Source organism: Lycium ferocissimum, chromosome 10 (genome assembly GCF_029784015.1).
Source record: "Lycium ferocissimum isolate CSIRO_LF1 chromosome 10, AGI_CSIRO_Lferr_CH_V1, whole genome shotgun sequence".
In the NCBI taxonomy this organism is placed as follows: Eukaryota; Viridiplantae; Streptophyta; class Magnoliopsida; order Solanales; family Solanaceae; genus Lycium; species Lycium ferocissimum.
Window position 1 is genome coordinate 42,783,461 of NC_081351.1, and position 16,062 is coordinate 42,799,522.

General features: G+C 37.7%; 2 long non-coding RNA genes and 1 other non-coding gene across 3 annotated transcripts; 1 reads left to right on the forward strand and 2 right to left on the reverse strand.

Annotated features, from left to right (window-relative positions):
* Positions 1-3,247: 3,247 nt before the first annotated feature.
* Positions 3,248-3,559, reverse strand: LOC132033949 (uncharacterized). The gene is made up of 2 exons (XR_009408899.1): positions 3,427-3,559; positions 3,248-3,390 (listed from the first exon to the last, which is right to left on the reverse strand). It is a non-coding gene; the product is annotated as an uncharacterized LOC132033949 (long non-coding RNA).
* An 11-nt stretch (positions 3,560-3,570) lies between these two features.
* Positions 3,571-6,698, forward strand: LOC132033948 (uncharacterized). The gene is made up of 2 exons (XR_009408898.1): positions 3,571-4,114; positions 6,106-6,698. It is a non-coding gene; the product is annotated as an uncharacterized LOC132033948 (long non-coding RNA).
* Positions 6,699-13,980: 7,282 nt separating this feature from the next.
* Positions 13,981-14,087, reverse strand: LOC132035663 (small nucleolar RNA R71). The gene has a single exon (XR_009409384.1). It is a non-coding gene; the product is annotated as a small nucleolar RNA R71 (small nucleolar RNA).
* Between the last annotated feature and the right edge of the window lie 1,975 nt (positions 14,088-16,062).

Here is a 16,062-nt window from a genome sequence, read left to right on the forward strand (position 1 = left end):
CGATTGCTAACTATTGATTTGATTGTGAATTTATGGTAAAAGAAGCTAAGGTTGTGTCCCCTTTAGATAGAGTGTATGATCATGGGTATTGATCTTGATATACTTCTAATGGATCATTATTTGAATGCACTTAATCTCTATATGAATCTATACTATTTCCCAATAGATAAAGATTATTTCTTTCTATGATTTTTCCAAATATCAGAAAGTAGTTATGAAGAATGATTAATCATGCCAAGTAAATTCTTCTTATTCCTAAGTGAATTTATTAAACAAAGTTTGATGCTTTGAGTTCTTGTTGTTTATTCTTTCCAACCCTAATTATTTTCCCAAATAAATCAAGGTTTGTGGCTTTAATCAATGTTTGCAACCATTAATTATGAATGAAGAATGAAGAATAAACAAACCCTAATAATCCATTATTTGTATATCAATCACAACCCAATCACAAAACACCCATCAATTGGGTTCACAACCCTAGTAGGGAAAATTAGCTACTCATGACAAAGAACAAGAAACAAGAATTTGAAGAATTCATAATTGCTTACTTTGGATAAAAGAGGAATTGAGAATAATTGGATTGATGTTAGAACCTTCAAAAACTTGAGAGTATTTTATGTTCTAAGTCAAAAACTAAAAATATCAGAACTAATCCTAATAAAAACCCTACAGAGGACTATTTATAGGTTTCAACACGTAAAATTCTAATTTGCACTTAGGTCCCAGGCGGCACTTATACGGTCCGTACAAATTTCCACGAACCGTACAAGGCTTCCACGACCTTCCTTCAGCTTCTTCAAAAAATAATACGGACAGGCCTTCCACGGTCCGTGTAATGTTATACGGCTCGTACAGTCTTGCTCGTGAAACTCTCCTCAATTATCATCCTCTCAACTTATACGGCCCGTATAATGTTGTACGGTTCGTATAAGTGTCCGTGGTTCAGCACTGTCCACTGAGACATTCTGTTAAGTGGCCACCTCTTATACGAACAGAACCACGGTCCGTGAAACTTTATACGGACCGTGAAACGTAAGCATCAGTGCAATTTTTCTGCAACTTCACTCCTTGAACCCGAACTTCCTGATTTACCTGAAACATGTCAAAAACACATCAAAACAACACATACTTGCCTAAAAACAAGTAAAACTTCTCGTAAAAGAGTGTCAAATGTGCCGTAATTTCCCGGCACATCAGTGTTCTTATGCAAGAAGGGAAAGTGATTGCTTATGCCTCTCAAAAATTGAAACCGCATGAGTTGAATTATCCTACTCATGACCTTGAGCTTGCACCCATTGTGTTTGCTTTGAAAATTTGGAGGTATTACTTGTATGGAGAAAAGTGTCACATAGTTATTGATCACCAGAGCTTGAAATACTTAGGTACACAAAAAGAATTGAACTTGAGACAACGTAGGTGGCTTGAACTCATCAAAGATTATGATTGCACGATTGACTATCATCCGAGTAAGGCCAATGTGGTTGCAGATGCTTTAAGTCGCAAATCCTTTGGAAGTTTATCTCTAAGTCCATTGCCTTTATTTCTTGAATTAAGAGCCATGAATGCTTGTCTTGCATTTAATTCTGATGGTTCAATTGTTGCTAGTTTGCAAGCCAAACCGGTCCTACTTGAGCAAGTGAAAGAAGCACAGAAGTTAGACGAGAATCTCATGAAATTAGTCAAAGAGGTTCAAGATGGGAAATTAGTCAAAGAGGTTCATTGAGAGAGGATGGAGTACTATTTTATCAAGGTAGATTATGTGTTCTTAAAGATGACAACTTGAGGAAAGAAATTCTAAATGAAGCAAATACTTCACCATTAACAATGCATCCTGGAGGTACTAAAATGTACCGAACCTTCAAAGAACACTATTGGTGGAATGGTATGAAGAAAGACATTGCGGAATTTATTTCTAAATGCTTTGTTTGTCAACAAACAAAAGGCCAAGCATCAAGTCCCAGCTGGTTTGTTACAACCCTTATCGATACCTAAGTGGAAATGGGAAAGAATAACTATGGACTTTGTTTCTGGACTTCCACGCACTCGAAGAAATCATGATGCAATTTGGGTTATAGTTGATAGGCTAACCAAGAGTCCTCATTTCTTGGCCATCAGAGTAGACTACCCATTTGAACGTTTAGCAGAATTGTACGTTAATGAGATTGTGAGGGTCGTATGGAGTTCGTTTCTATTGTATCTGACCGAGACCCGAGGTTTACATCCAGATTCTGGACTAGCTTGCAAGAAGCTTTGGGCACTAGGTTGAACTTTAGTACTTCTTTCCATCCTCAGACAGACGGCCAATCCGAGAGGGTAATTCAAATCTTGGAAGATATGCTTCGAGCTTGCATTATGAAATTTGAGGGTAATTGGGACAGACACCTAGCCTTGATAGAATTTTCTTACAACAATAGCTATCAATCAAGCATTGGCATGCCTCTTTATGAAGCATTATATGGGAGAAAATGTAGAACTCCTCTTTGTTGGAGTGAAGTTGGTGAAAGAAAAGTGGTTGGTCCTAAGATTGTGCAACAAACTGAAGATAAAGTAAAAATCATCAAGGATCGTCTAAAAAATGCTTCGGATAGACAAAAGTCTTATGCTGATCTTAAGAGGCGTGAGATTGAGCATCAAGTGGGAGATAAGGTATTTTTAAAGGTTTCTCCATGGAAGAAGATTATGAGATTTGGCCAAAAAGAAAAACTTAGTCCTCGATTTAGTGGACCATATGAGGTACTTGAGAGAGTTGGCCCAATTGCATATAGACTAGCTCTTCCACCGGATTTAGATAAGATCCACAATGTCTTCCATGTTTCTATGCTTAGAAGATCATGTTTCTATGCTTAGAAGATATCGTTCAGATCCATCTCATATTCTTCCTGTTGAATCCATTGAGGTCAGTCCTGACTTGACATATGAAGAGGAACCTATCCAAATCTTGACACGTGAGGTAAAAGAGCTTAGAAAGAAGAAAATCCCCTTAGTAAAAGTCCTATGGAGAAATTATTCTGGCAAAGAAGCTACTTGGGAGCGAGAAGAGGACATGCGAATACAATACCCACATTCCAAGACTAGTATAAGGTAAATTTCGGGATGAAATTTCTTTTAAGGGGGAGAGATTTGTAACATCCTAAATTTATTATTGGCAGTTAAATAATCTTGCTCTTGTAGTAAATATTTTTTATTATTTTTCTTGAGTTTAAAATTTTAGTTTTTGTTTGGAAAAAAATAATTTAGACTTGTCATATTTTTATTTTTATTTTGGATATTGAAGCCCATTAGTAAGACCCAATTGATAAAAATGTGTACTACAAGGAAAGAAGACCATTTCTTTCACCTCACTCTCGACTTCTTCTTCTTCTTCTTCTTCTTCTTCTTCTTCTTCTTCTTCTTCTTCTTCTTCTTCTTCTTCTTCTCCTCCTAAACCATCCATTAAAAATCCCAATCCACCTAAACTACTCTCCAAATATCAACAAGATCCTCCTAGTTTTCATGCTTTGTATATATTTTGGAAGGTTGCCACCAAGAATCAAATAGGTTAAGTCTTGTTTTGATAATCCTAGGTTTTGGGTTTGTGGAGAAGCTCAATCAATCTTGTGGTAAGCTTGTTATTCCATATTATTTTGGATGAAATATTCAAGTTTTTGTTAGAGATTTTGAAACCTTGAAGTAAGGAAATTTAATCCCGTTTTTGGAGCTGGCAGCAGTTAGTATATTGACCATAACTTTTTATCTATAAGGCGGAATTTGGTGATTCAAAATGCTGTGAAAAGATAAGAAAATTACCCACAACTTTTGTGTTTTGCGAAAATTCTAATTCCTCTGTTTACTATGTCAAAAACGGACTGCAAGGCAGCACATAGCTGCTGTCCAGAATTTTTTTCTACTTAAAATTTTGCAATAATGGTGACCTATTTAGCCCCGTTTTTGTTCGTCATGATTTATCATTTATATCGTTAAACTCCAGGCCTTAAGTGAGTATTCCATTGTGTATTTAAGGTGCAAGAGGCTCTTGTAAAAGCTAAGGAAGTCGATATAATTGCTTGATCGTTGCCTTGGGGATTGTAACTTCTTGGTGTTTTTCTTTGAGCTTTAGAGTCACTAAAGCTCCAAGGTTTGCACATATTCTTGAATTTCACATTTTATTTAGTTGAAGTATGTTGAATATCTTGAGCTTGGGTAAAACATGTCTTTACTTTAATTTGCTATCCTATTCGGTTATTGCTAGTTAAATTCTTATTTAGCTATGTTTAATTGAGTATGAACACTTTGGGCCATTCGGCAACTTTGAATATCATTTGGTATCATGTGGAATGCTTTGTAAGACAAACTAACTCGCCCACATATACGGATTGCTTGAGCATTATCACATTCTCGTTGGGACTTTGTCCTTCTTGTGATAGTGACTTGCCACTTATATTGGCATGCCTCTTGAGATTATTCGGATCTTGTCCCATCTTGACTTTGGATTCAGATGTCATCTTAATTATGGATCTTGGTCCATCTTAAGTATGAATGGGGAAGCCACTTTCAACATGGTTCTTGATTCTGTTGATTATTGAGTGACGATCCTATTTGATTTAAGACTCCGGTCCTTCTTGTTATTCGATTATTCTTTGATGTAATTGCATGATGTATGTGTTGGGCGAAATTAACCAAATGATGAACTTTGTTGGATTTGCTTTGGAAAGCTTCTTGATATTTGAGATTTTGAATATTGATATCTTGAACTATTTTAATATTTGATATTTATTTTCTTGAAAGGATTGTACCTTCATTTAGTTCTTGATGGTGATTTTGACAAGCTTATTCCTAGAATTTATTCTTGTACGCCTTACATTATATTTTTATTCTAAGTGCTAGTTAAGTTTATGTGTCACTAAGCTTTATGCTTAGCGATAGTTTGTTACTATCGTAGGTGATGTTCCGAAAGGGACTTGAGGAAGACCATTTGAAGTAGACTCTCTTAGATGAAGATCACATTTGCATGAGCACATTCATTTTGTATACTTTTGGGGACTTGTACGTGATCCATGTGATACACTTAAATATGCACTTTTGAATGAAATTTGGGTCATGATGTTAATATTTTGTAACTTGGTTTTGATGAATGACTTGACTATTTTGGGAGTGTCCATGCCCAAGTCTTGTAATATATCAAATTTAGTACTTGTGTCGAACTTGGGAACTTAACTAGTTTGTATTTGAGATTGGGAGTTGAATTTCATGCTTGGTATGAGCCTTGGATGTCGTAGCATAAAAAATATTTCTCTACTAAATGTTTGATAAATTCTAAAGTATTGATTTAGCTCAAAATAGGTGTTGTCCATTTTTATGGTTGGATATTTCTATTTTGTTTTAGGAGGTTTCTTTTAGATCCTACTATGTTGAGATGTCATTTTTGGAAACTTGTTCACATGAGCCTATTTTCGCTACTAAATTATTGCGAATACCTTATTAAATAAATTTCTTCTGAACGATGTAAGTATGAAATTTTCTTTTGTTTCGTAAGTGGCATCCTCCCAAAGGGGTTGCTACATGACGAGTACCATAATTATGTTATGGCTATCTTCATTTCCCTTTTTCTTTCCTTGAGATGACACGAGTTCCATAATGTATTCGAAGGCTACGATCTTACGTCACTTCGAAGGGCCCGATTACTTTTCATTGATTCCTCATATATATATATATATATATATATATATATATATATATATATATATATATATATATATATATATATATATATATATATATATATATATATATATATACTATTTTACTACACCGTGCCGCGCTATAGTCGGCCGGGCAGACACGTAGATGTGCTCACTACTGCAGTGGGTATGTTATGATGATGTTTCCCCGGATGCGGGATGATGATGATACAATGATGACCTGATGATGATGCTACTATATATATGTATATTTGCATATGATTTTTCAAACGCATGCATTGCATATTGTATGTCCTCAGATGTCCCAGGTGGTTACTATTCTTTCTATTCGTTACTTACTTATATTCATGTATTCCTGCTTTACATACTCAGTACTTCAATCCGTACTGACGTCCCATTTCACGGGACGCTGCATTTCGTGTTGCAGGTCATGGCAGAGTATCTCGGAGGCTCTTGGTAGGATGATACAGTCAGTGTATGGTCAGCAAGCTCCATTCCTTCGGACTTGCGTAGGTTAAGTATATATATGACATATATGTTATGTATTCATTATGTCTGACGAGTATGGCGGGGCCCAATCCCGACCAGTATACACACGTTCACTCTTAGAGGCTCATAGACAGATGTAGGTATGTGTATATCATGTGTGGCCTTGTCGGCCCCAGTGAAGTTATGATGTCATTGTTCTAACCTTGCCAGTCATATGTTATATGTATAAGGATAGTGGCGGCCTTGTCGACTCGCGTATGTATATGTGTCCATACTTATATGTGTGTGTGTGTGCGCGCGCGCGGGGGCGATGTCTACTGTCATGTTGGGCCTTTTCTGCGGCGGATGACATAGCATAGTTTTGAGACATAAATTATGCTTCTAAGCACGCCACGTGACGCTCAGTGAGTCAAGCCGGGTGCCCGTTATGCCCCTCGGTTTGGGGTGTCACAAATTGGCTTTCAATTAAGGTCAGAATTGACCATTTCAATTGTAGCCATTATCAATTTTATAATAAACAGTTTTAGGGAATTAATCACAATTAAGCATTTAATTAATTATAGTAAAATCCTAATAAAAATGGGGAAATCAAGAGTTGAGGGGGTAAAATGATTAATTCTTTTAATTAATCAAATTCCTTGAATTAAACAGAGTAAAATATTTGCTAATTGAATTTTGGTAATTTAAACAATCAAATAAATTAACTATTTAAAATCGTTTTCTTTTGGTTAAATCTAGCAAATATATCATAATTGTTGCAAAATATGTAAAAATATGTAAATAAATTTCTAAATGATTTATAATGTTATAGAAATTATTTTACCAAAATAAGCATGGTAAAATATTATCTAAATAATTTTATAAAATTATTTTGACTTCTAAAAATACATATTTCACTACCGTTATCATCCAAGGACTCTGGGTAATTGAAATAAATTGTGGGAAGTCAAAAATTAGGTGCTAACAACATACACCATTTCCTTTTCCATAGTAGTAGGCTAACTCAATCCAAGGGTTCTATTAATGACAACTTTTTATGTAGGCTAGCAGGCGAGAGATAGACCATTAGATCAGGGGTGGCTCATACTATAAGTTACTGGGTTCTAAATTAAAAATGTATATATATTCAATGGATTTCTTAGGACAAATATAGGGTTTGGACCAAAGTTACAGGGTTCGACCAAACCCGTAACACGTACACTGGCTCCACCCCTGCCTACAATAGTGGAAGCAGAGGCAGTAGAGCCGTGGTGGCCAGCGACAGTGGTACCGGGAGTAGGGGAAAGTGGCGGAGGTTAATTTTTGTTTGGGAAGGAAATTTTGTTTTACTAGGAGAGAGATGAGAGAATATCAGAGAAAGAAACTTTCTAACTTTCTACTATTTTATTCTAAGAAAATTTCTACTTTTATACTTAATTAAACAAATAAAATAGTCAATGTTTATAAACCAAGAGTGTCAACTAGTATGTGTTGTAGTCCGTAGGTGTATTTGCGTAGAGACTGAAAAGTTATGAAATTTAAAACAATGCTCATCATGCCAAATTCGATCCCTAGTAAACAGAGAAAAACTAGTTCCACTGGCACTACGGCTACTTTTGTTATTACGGGTGGCCCTCCAATATTTTATACTGTTTCTTATATAAATATAGATATATTTATAGAGTTTCGGCCGAAGCTTGCAGGTGGCATGGCACTCTGTACCTCCTTAATACGTAGATCTGCCCCTACTTGTCCCAATTGATCAATCTTTTCATTTTCATTTGGGACATACTTACAAGTGATATGTATGTTGTCCATGTCCTAGGAAAAGGAAAATTGACCAATAGAGGCTCACATGTTAAATAGGGTCTGCCAAGACGAGTTAAATTTATCGCTTCATCTTAACTCAAAGACGATGTTACATTCAATAAAGGATTTTTAGTTGAACACTATTCAAAAAAAAATTACATTATATTTATAATTTAAATATTTTTTTCATACATATTTTAAAATCTTCCAACACCCTTAGAGATTTATAGCAAAATTCCTTCTTAATTTGTCACTTCCGTAAACTGTATTTGGATGCATCACAACCACCCGGTGTTTTGCTATTTTTCTCGCCCAATTAACACCACTTCAAGATGTTGTTTAAGCCTTGTTTTGGGGGTACAGAGAGGGAAAGTGATGGATATGTGTAGTTGGACCAACTAGTTTACCAATATGTCTGAAATATACACAGCATATACACTATCAGTGTATATGGTATGTATAGGTATGTGTTATAGGTTATGCGTCCACCAAATACAATGTGAAGAGACCCAGTTGAGTACCAGTTCCCTTATGCAATGCAGTAAGTAAAGAAGGCACTGTTTTTATAGTGAAAAAGTCCTTGCTCAAGGAATAAAAAATCACGACCTACCCTAGTAGGATTTCAACTCCACTAACCGAGCAACTTCAGATTACAACCTATTGCAAACTAGGGATTAACTCCCATAATCCCTCACCCTTACAATAGTTGCAACCTAGGAACTAATTCTCATCGTCTCTCAACCTTTGCAATACACCGATTGCAAATACCTCCACTTAACTAAATCTAGCCAAGGAAATTAATGCTGACTACCTCTAGCCAAACCCAAATAATACACCTTAGACTAAACTAGCCAAGGTTACCACTTAATAGATTGAAAAGTAAACTGCCTAACAACTACTAAGAATTTAAAATACCTACAACAGCTTCTTATAAGAGAAGAGTAGGTTTACAAGTTAAAGCACATGAAACAAAGCTTAAAAAAAACTAAGAGAATAAAGCATCTTCAGTGTTGGAAATAGGTCCTTCAGTTTGTGATTAGCTTTGTTGAACACTTAGAGAGTCTTGTGACGGCTGCACCTTTTGGGTGATTTTTAGGTTTTCCAAGTGGTTCACAATATGTTGCAACATGTTATATATATAGTGGGAAGCATGTGAGATAGATAGAGACCCCTCATTCAATATTTGACCTAAAGCATGGGCCAGCTCAACTGTCGTACATATGTACAGTGAGTAGCTCGACTTTACAGCTATCTCTGCTTACCGTGCAAGATGCACAGAGAGTAGATCACAAACTAGGTCTCTATCTGGTTCTGAATCAGTTTTACAATCATCAAAAAATGAATGCACTTGAGCTTATCAATTTTCCCTTTTTTGATGATGACAAACTCAGAGACAATGTTCCCCTTGAGAACCAGATCCCACTTGTTCCCCTTGCAACACAGACCATCCATTATTTTGAATGCACTTGCAACATGTTAGCAACAAAATACATTTTCGCTGTGAACCAGAATACCAAGTTACCCACTAAATGGTCCTTCAGTTTTGGCACATATCAATCTTCCAGTTCTTCCCCTTTAGTCACAGCATGTCAGCCAGTATATCTAATGCATTCTTTCTTACAACTCAGTGATCCCATCGCCACATTTTCAAGTGATCCCATCGCCACATTTTCACTTCATGTGCACAATATTCATCATCTCTTTCCCCTTTTGGCATCATCGGAAAAACAACCACAATGCAACCAAAAGAGGTATAAGCAGAGAATATTACAAGCAAAATCAACATGAGCAAGCAAGCAATAGTGCATAAAATCAATGTAAAAGCCCAAGACTAGGAAGTAGTTCAAACAGTACAAGCATAGGTCAAAGTAAACTACTAATATGCCAGTCAGACAAGAAAGATAGAGAACATAGGGGTTAAGACATCAACCAAGGGAAGGGAACAGAGACTTGAGGGAAAAGCTATGAACTGATTACTAAGGGTGACCCAAGGCTTGAAGAATCTTTTATCAATTTTCTCAATATATGCGCCCTGATCTTAGAGCATTTGGTTCCTGAGATCTTCCACGTTGATCTTTAACTGATCCGTCAGAAGAGCATTCTCAACTTTCAGCTACTTAATTTCTGCATGTGCTGCCTTTAGGGATTTTGTAAGAACATAGATGGTGGAGCCTCCTCCTTTAGGGGCACACTCGCAATCTTCCAGAGTAGCCATGAAGATCATATTCTCTTCTGTTCCCAAGGTGACTTTGTCACTCCTCACATTAAAGCGTCTAAGGACCTTTGTCAGGAAGAAGCCATAAAGAAGATAGGATCATTTTCACTAGTGCTCACTGCATTGATCATGTGATTGATCATGATTGTCGGTAGATTGATCAGTTCAAGAGTTGACAAAGCTTCCATGAGTACCATATGTTCTGAAGTGACACTGACATCCCTTGTACTTCTTGGTATGAGCACTTTGTCCATAAACTCAAAAACCAATTGACAAGTGGGCTCGAGATTCCTTTTGAGGAGCTTTCCTAGACTGACTGACCTGCCTTCCTTAACAATCACATTTTTTAAGGAGGTGGAAGCCTTTCCAGTCACATCACTCTTCACTTGGTACTCCCAAGATTTCGGCTAGTACTGCTTCAGTCAGCACAAAATCGGTCACATTCACTGTTAGGGCCAAAGCACTGTCATCAAGATGAAGTAGATTTTGTATACAGTTCCATTACTTCAGCTTCATACACACAAGGAGCCAATGGAATAAGAAGATGAGTCCACTTTTGAAATTCCACCATCTCCTACAGTTCTTTCATCCCAGTCTCCTCTTTTAGGTTTATATTAATCATCATCCCAAATAGAATCTTCTGTGTTTGGAGATGTTCCTTTCTCAGTTTAATTTCATGTCTCTCAATAGCAGTTGTCCTCCATTTTTTTTGCGAAGCAGATTGAGTATTATTTTCTTCTCCCCATCTCCTCATTTCCTCCTATCATTCCCTTTGATTTTCTTTTCTTCTTTTCCTTCATACCCCCAGAGATCTAACTGCGCACTGAACGAAGTAAAAAATCACCATCAAAGTCAACATTTTCTCTTGAGTTTTCTTTTAAGGCACCAGGTGCTTCAGCACAAATGGGACATCAAGTTTTCTTCTCAAGGTAAGAGAGGATACGACATCTACATCGTTTTCTTTCCTGTTAAGATTTTTGACCTGTTGTCCTTCAGAGTTGTCGATGTTATCTCTTCCCATTTCAACCTTTGCACTTGTTTCGCCCAATTATTTTGAAGAGAAGTATGACGCTATCAGGTATATATCTGTATCACTTTCCTCAAGATCCAAGGGTCCTCTTAGCTCGAAAAAACCAGATAGAGATGTAGATATACTTTGGTTAGAAGAGATTGGGTGCTTTGAGGATATCAGTTGAGAGTTCATTTTGTTTTGGCTTGAAACAGGATTGATATTTGTACTTGGTAAGAGTGATGACAAAAGAGAGAATGAGAAGTTTGACGGTCTGACAATTTTGGTAAGTGAAGAGAGAGAAAGACACGAGAGATGCATTTAAGGTATCCGAGATGACCTTTTAGGACAGGTGTGAGAGACAAGACAGATTGGGTCAGAAGTGAAGCGTCGATTGGAAGACTTAAGGTTTGAAATTTGAATTAGAAGACGCTTGACCGACTTGGCACTTAAATAGTTGAGAACATATGAAGGTACAGAAAGAACAACTAACCTAAGTCACAGAGAGACCGAGTCTCTGGATAGTCTTAACAGTGCTGAGCAGCAGTTTTGTACTTTGTTCATATGTTGTCCTATACCTCCCATGTGTGCATACGCCTTCTTCTGTCATATCTACCTTCCTTTTGTCTCTCCTCAACCTGCACATGATATCAGTGTTTGGATTTGGGAATCCAAACCAGCTTGTGTCCCTTATAGTTATAGAAGGGATGGATCAAGTTCCTTTTCGCCCAAACAGGTAGCACATTCCCTTTCATCTTCCAAAGTCATTTCTTTTGAGAACCAGTTCCTTTCGTTCCCCAACTTAATTTCTTTTTTATGAAGTCTTGATGTGCCGTGAAATTATGGCACATTCGACACTTTTTGGCTATAAGTTTTACTTGTTTTTGAGCAAGTCTGGGTCGTTTTGATGTGTTTGTGGCATGTTGCAGATGTTTAATGTGATTCGGGAGCAAGTCGTGAAAATGGAGTGAAAAAGAGGTTCAGAGAAAGAAATTTACTGAAGACAGAGTCATACGGAGGAACATACGGACCGTATAATATTCACGGTCCGTAAATTCCATCGTGAATGGTCAACAGAATGGGTCTTTGGAAGAAGCGGATGTCCGGCTAGAAGTACGGACCGTATAATATCTACGGTCCATAAAATCCACCGTATATTGGTTCCAGAAGAGTTGTTAAGACAAAGAGATTTACGGGCAAAGTATACGGACCGTATAATATTTACGGTCCGTGAAAGTTGATCGTACATTGGACCACTGGAGAGATTTCACGGAAGGCATCCATTGATTCCACGGACCGTATAAAAAGTACGGTCCGTACATTGTCCGACGGAGGGGCAATTTTGTCGATCCGATTTTGCACGGCTTTGACTCTTATAAATACCTGATTTTAGGTTTCCTGCATTATTATTCATTACAGAACTCAGTTTTCTTTTCCCTTAGTATTAGCACTCATATTTTTGAAATCTTTTGGAGATTACAAACAATTAAAATTCAATTCTCTTCAATTCCAAACAATCAATTGTAAGCATTATGTTTTCTATTACTGCTTATTGTTTTTCTCCTTTTATGAGTAGCTAATTTCCCTTACTAGGGTTGTGAACCCAATTGATGGGTGTTTTGTGATTGGGTTGTGATTGATATACACATAATGGATTATTAGGGTTTGTTTATTCTTCATTCTTCATTCATAATTAATGGTTGCAAACATTGATTAAATCCAAAAACCTTGATTTATTTGGGAAAATAACTAGGGTTGGTAAGAATAAACAACAAGAACTCAAAGCTTTAAACTTTGTTTAATAAATTCACTTAGGAATAAGAAGAATTTACTTGGAATAATTAATCGTTCTTCATAGTTACTTTCTTATATTTGAAAAAATCATAGAAAGAAATAATCTTTATTTATTGAGAAATAGTAGAGATTCATATCGGGATTAAGTGCATTTATATAATGATCCATTAGACGTATATCAAGATCAATGCCCATGATCATACACTCTATCTAACGGGGACACAACCTTAGTCTCTTTTACCATACATTCACAACCAAAGAAATATTTAACAGTTAGTCACTAAAAATCCAACTTTTCTCAAAATCATCGGATTAAGATATTAGACCTAAACATAGCATTCTACGAATTTAGTACCCTTTTCACACCCTATTCCCTGTGGGATTCGACCCCAACCTTGTTGGGTTACTATATTTGACAACGTCCGCGTTATACCATTAATAGGTGTAATTTGAGCGTATCAAATTTTGGCGCCGTTGCCGGGGAATACGTTTTGAAATTAATAAATAGTGTTTGCTTTATTGAAGTCTTTTGCTTATTCCATCACACCTTGTTTGCTACTGTGTAAACCGGTGAACATGAATCGAGAATCGGCAAAATCAACATGCGATAACCAGGGGAATCGGTTGAACAATCGGGCTAACGATTCGGATGATTAGAATGTTTTCGCTGAGCTCGTTCCAGAGGAGGATTATGCATCTGCTATTGTTCAGCCTCGAGTTGGAGCTGCTTCGGTGAAAATTGATTCCTCTTTATATCAGTTGTTGAAGCTTGAGGGATACTTTCGGAACTCCGAGAATGACCCTCAACGTCATTTTGCGAAATTTTATGGATGTGTGTTCCGGTCACATCCGAACAACGTTCCACAAGATGCTATTCGGTTGAGGTTATTCAAATATTCCTTGGTGGAGAGGCAAGAACATGGTTCGAAAGCGCCGGAATTCGATTACTTCATGGCGGAGATGGTTCTTGCGTTTCTCACAAAATGGTACCCCCTAGCAATAAGGCTGAATTTCGGGAAAATATCTATGAATTCAAGCAGCGACCGGGGGAACAATTATATGAAGCATGGGAGAGATTCAAGTATTATTTGTAGAAGAGCCCAAATCATGGTTTTCCGGAGAACATATTAATGGAGAAGTTCTACCGAGGGCTAGATCCAGTGTCGCGATCGGTTGCGAATAATGCGGTGATGGTTGTTTCATGAACAAATCTTATCGACGGGTGACCACCATACTTAACAAGCTGACAACTCATAATCAGGCTTGGCACTCAAACAATGCTGATGTGGTACCATTCGGTAGTAATATGATCCAAAATATAGTGAAGGAGAATCAAGACACTCAGCAAACCTTGGCAGAACTTGCAACAAATATTTCCTTGCTGACGAAGAAGTTTGATGAATCCCAGATCAAGAAGGTCAATGTTTGTGAGGAGGAGGCAATTTTACCAAAAGGGATGTACCATGCTCAAGATGGTCCATTCCACGAAGGGCCCCCTGCGGATTGAAGATGCTAATTATGTGAATAACTACCGAGGGGTTACCGAGACGGAATTACCGGGGTGGTTATCGAGTCGAGAATCAATGGAGACCTCAACAAGGTCAAGGTGCTTATAACAACTGCGGGAACTACAACAATAACTATGGTGGTGCGAACCAAGGGGTTACAACAATAGCAACAACTTTGGGAACAAGAGTTCCAACCCTTATATACCAACGAAAGCGATCAACGAGGCAAGTAGTTCGAAAGGTTCAAACGATGCTTGAGAAGATTCGGCAAATCAATCTAAGTACGAAAGAACTTTATCGGGTGACGAACGGTGGGCTCCCGTGGCCGGCTATTCGGAAGCTCGAGTCACAGATGAGGGATATTTCTAAAGAGCTGCATCCTCCTAAAAATGGAGGACTTCCGAGTGACACTATTCCAAATCCAAAGAATGGGGGAGGCGGTGTAGACCGTGTGTTTGCCATCACTACTAGGAGTGGTAAAATACTCAGGATAAGAGGGTGATTGATCTTGAGCCGATAGATGAAGAAGATGAGGTGCGGTCGAAGCACCCATTCGTTGATGAGATTGTTAACGAAGAAGGGTCGATATTTCGGAGATAGTGAAGAAGAGTTGAGAACACAAGTAAGCGACAGTAAAAAGGGGCTCTCCGACCTTTGACTCAACTTTCAAATCTACACCACCTTTTCCTCGAGAGGTTGGTGAAGAAGAAGGAAAATGCTAAGTTCGAGAAATTTCATGATCGGTTGAACGGTTATCTCTTAATTTCCCCTTCTTGGAAAGGAAGTTCAGAAAGGAGATGCCGGTTTTGCTAAATATGTGAAGGATTTGCTCACCAAGATGAAGACGGTTCAACATGAAACCGTCAGTTTGACGCACACTGTGAGTTCCATCATCTCAACGACTATTGTTCAGAAAAAGGGAGATCCTGGGGCGTTCACCATTCCTTGTTCTGTTGGGCACCATGATTTTGCTCACGCTTTGTGTGATAATGGGGCGAGTAATAATTTGATGCCCCTTGCTATATAATAACAATCAGGCTTGGGGATGCCAAGGCCGACTACTATGAGGTTGCAAATGGCTGATAGGTCGATCAAAGGCTGTTGGGGTGGTTGATGATGTACTTGTGCGGGTTGGTAATTTTATGTTGCCCGGCCGATTTTGTAATTCTTAAAGCTGTCTTGTTGATAGGGACATTCCAATTATTACTGGGGAGACCTTTCCTTGCTACGGGGAGGGCTTTGATGGATTCGAGAGAAAAATGAAATCAGGTTCCGAGTCAACAATGAAGAAGTGACTTTTCAGGCCAGCAAAGGGATGAAGTTACCCAGTGCTTATGAGAGCATTTCGGTAATTGATTCGCTTGACGTTATTGATGAAGCAGTAGAGTTCAAGATAGAAGAAGAAATTTTGGGTGAAGCTCTAGCTGGTATTCTAGTTAATTTTGATGCTGAAGATATGGAAGGTTATGTGGAGACGGTAAATTCGCTTGCTGGGTTGGGATCATATTCTTACCAACCAAAGAAGCTGAATCTTGATCTGGACAATAGAAAAACTCCTCCAGCAAAGCCTTCGATCATTGA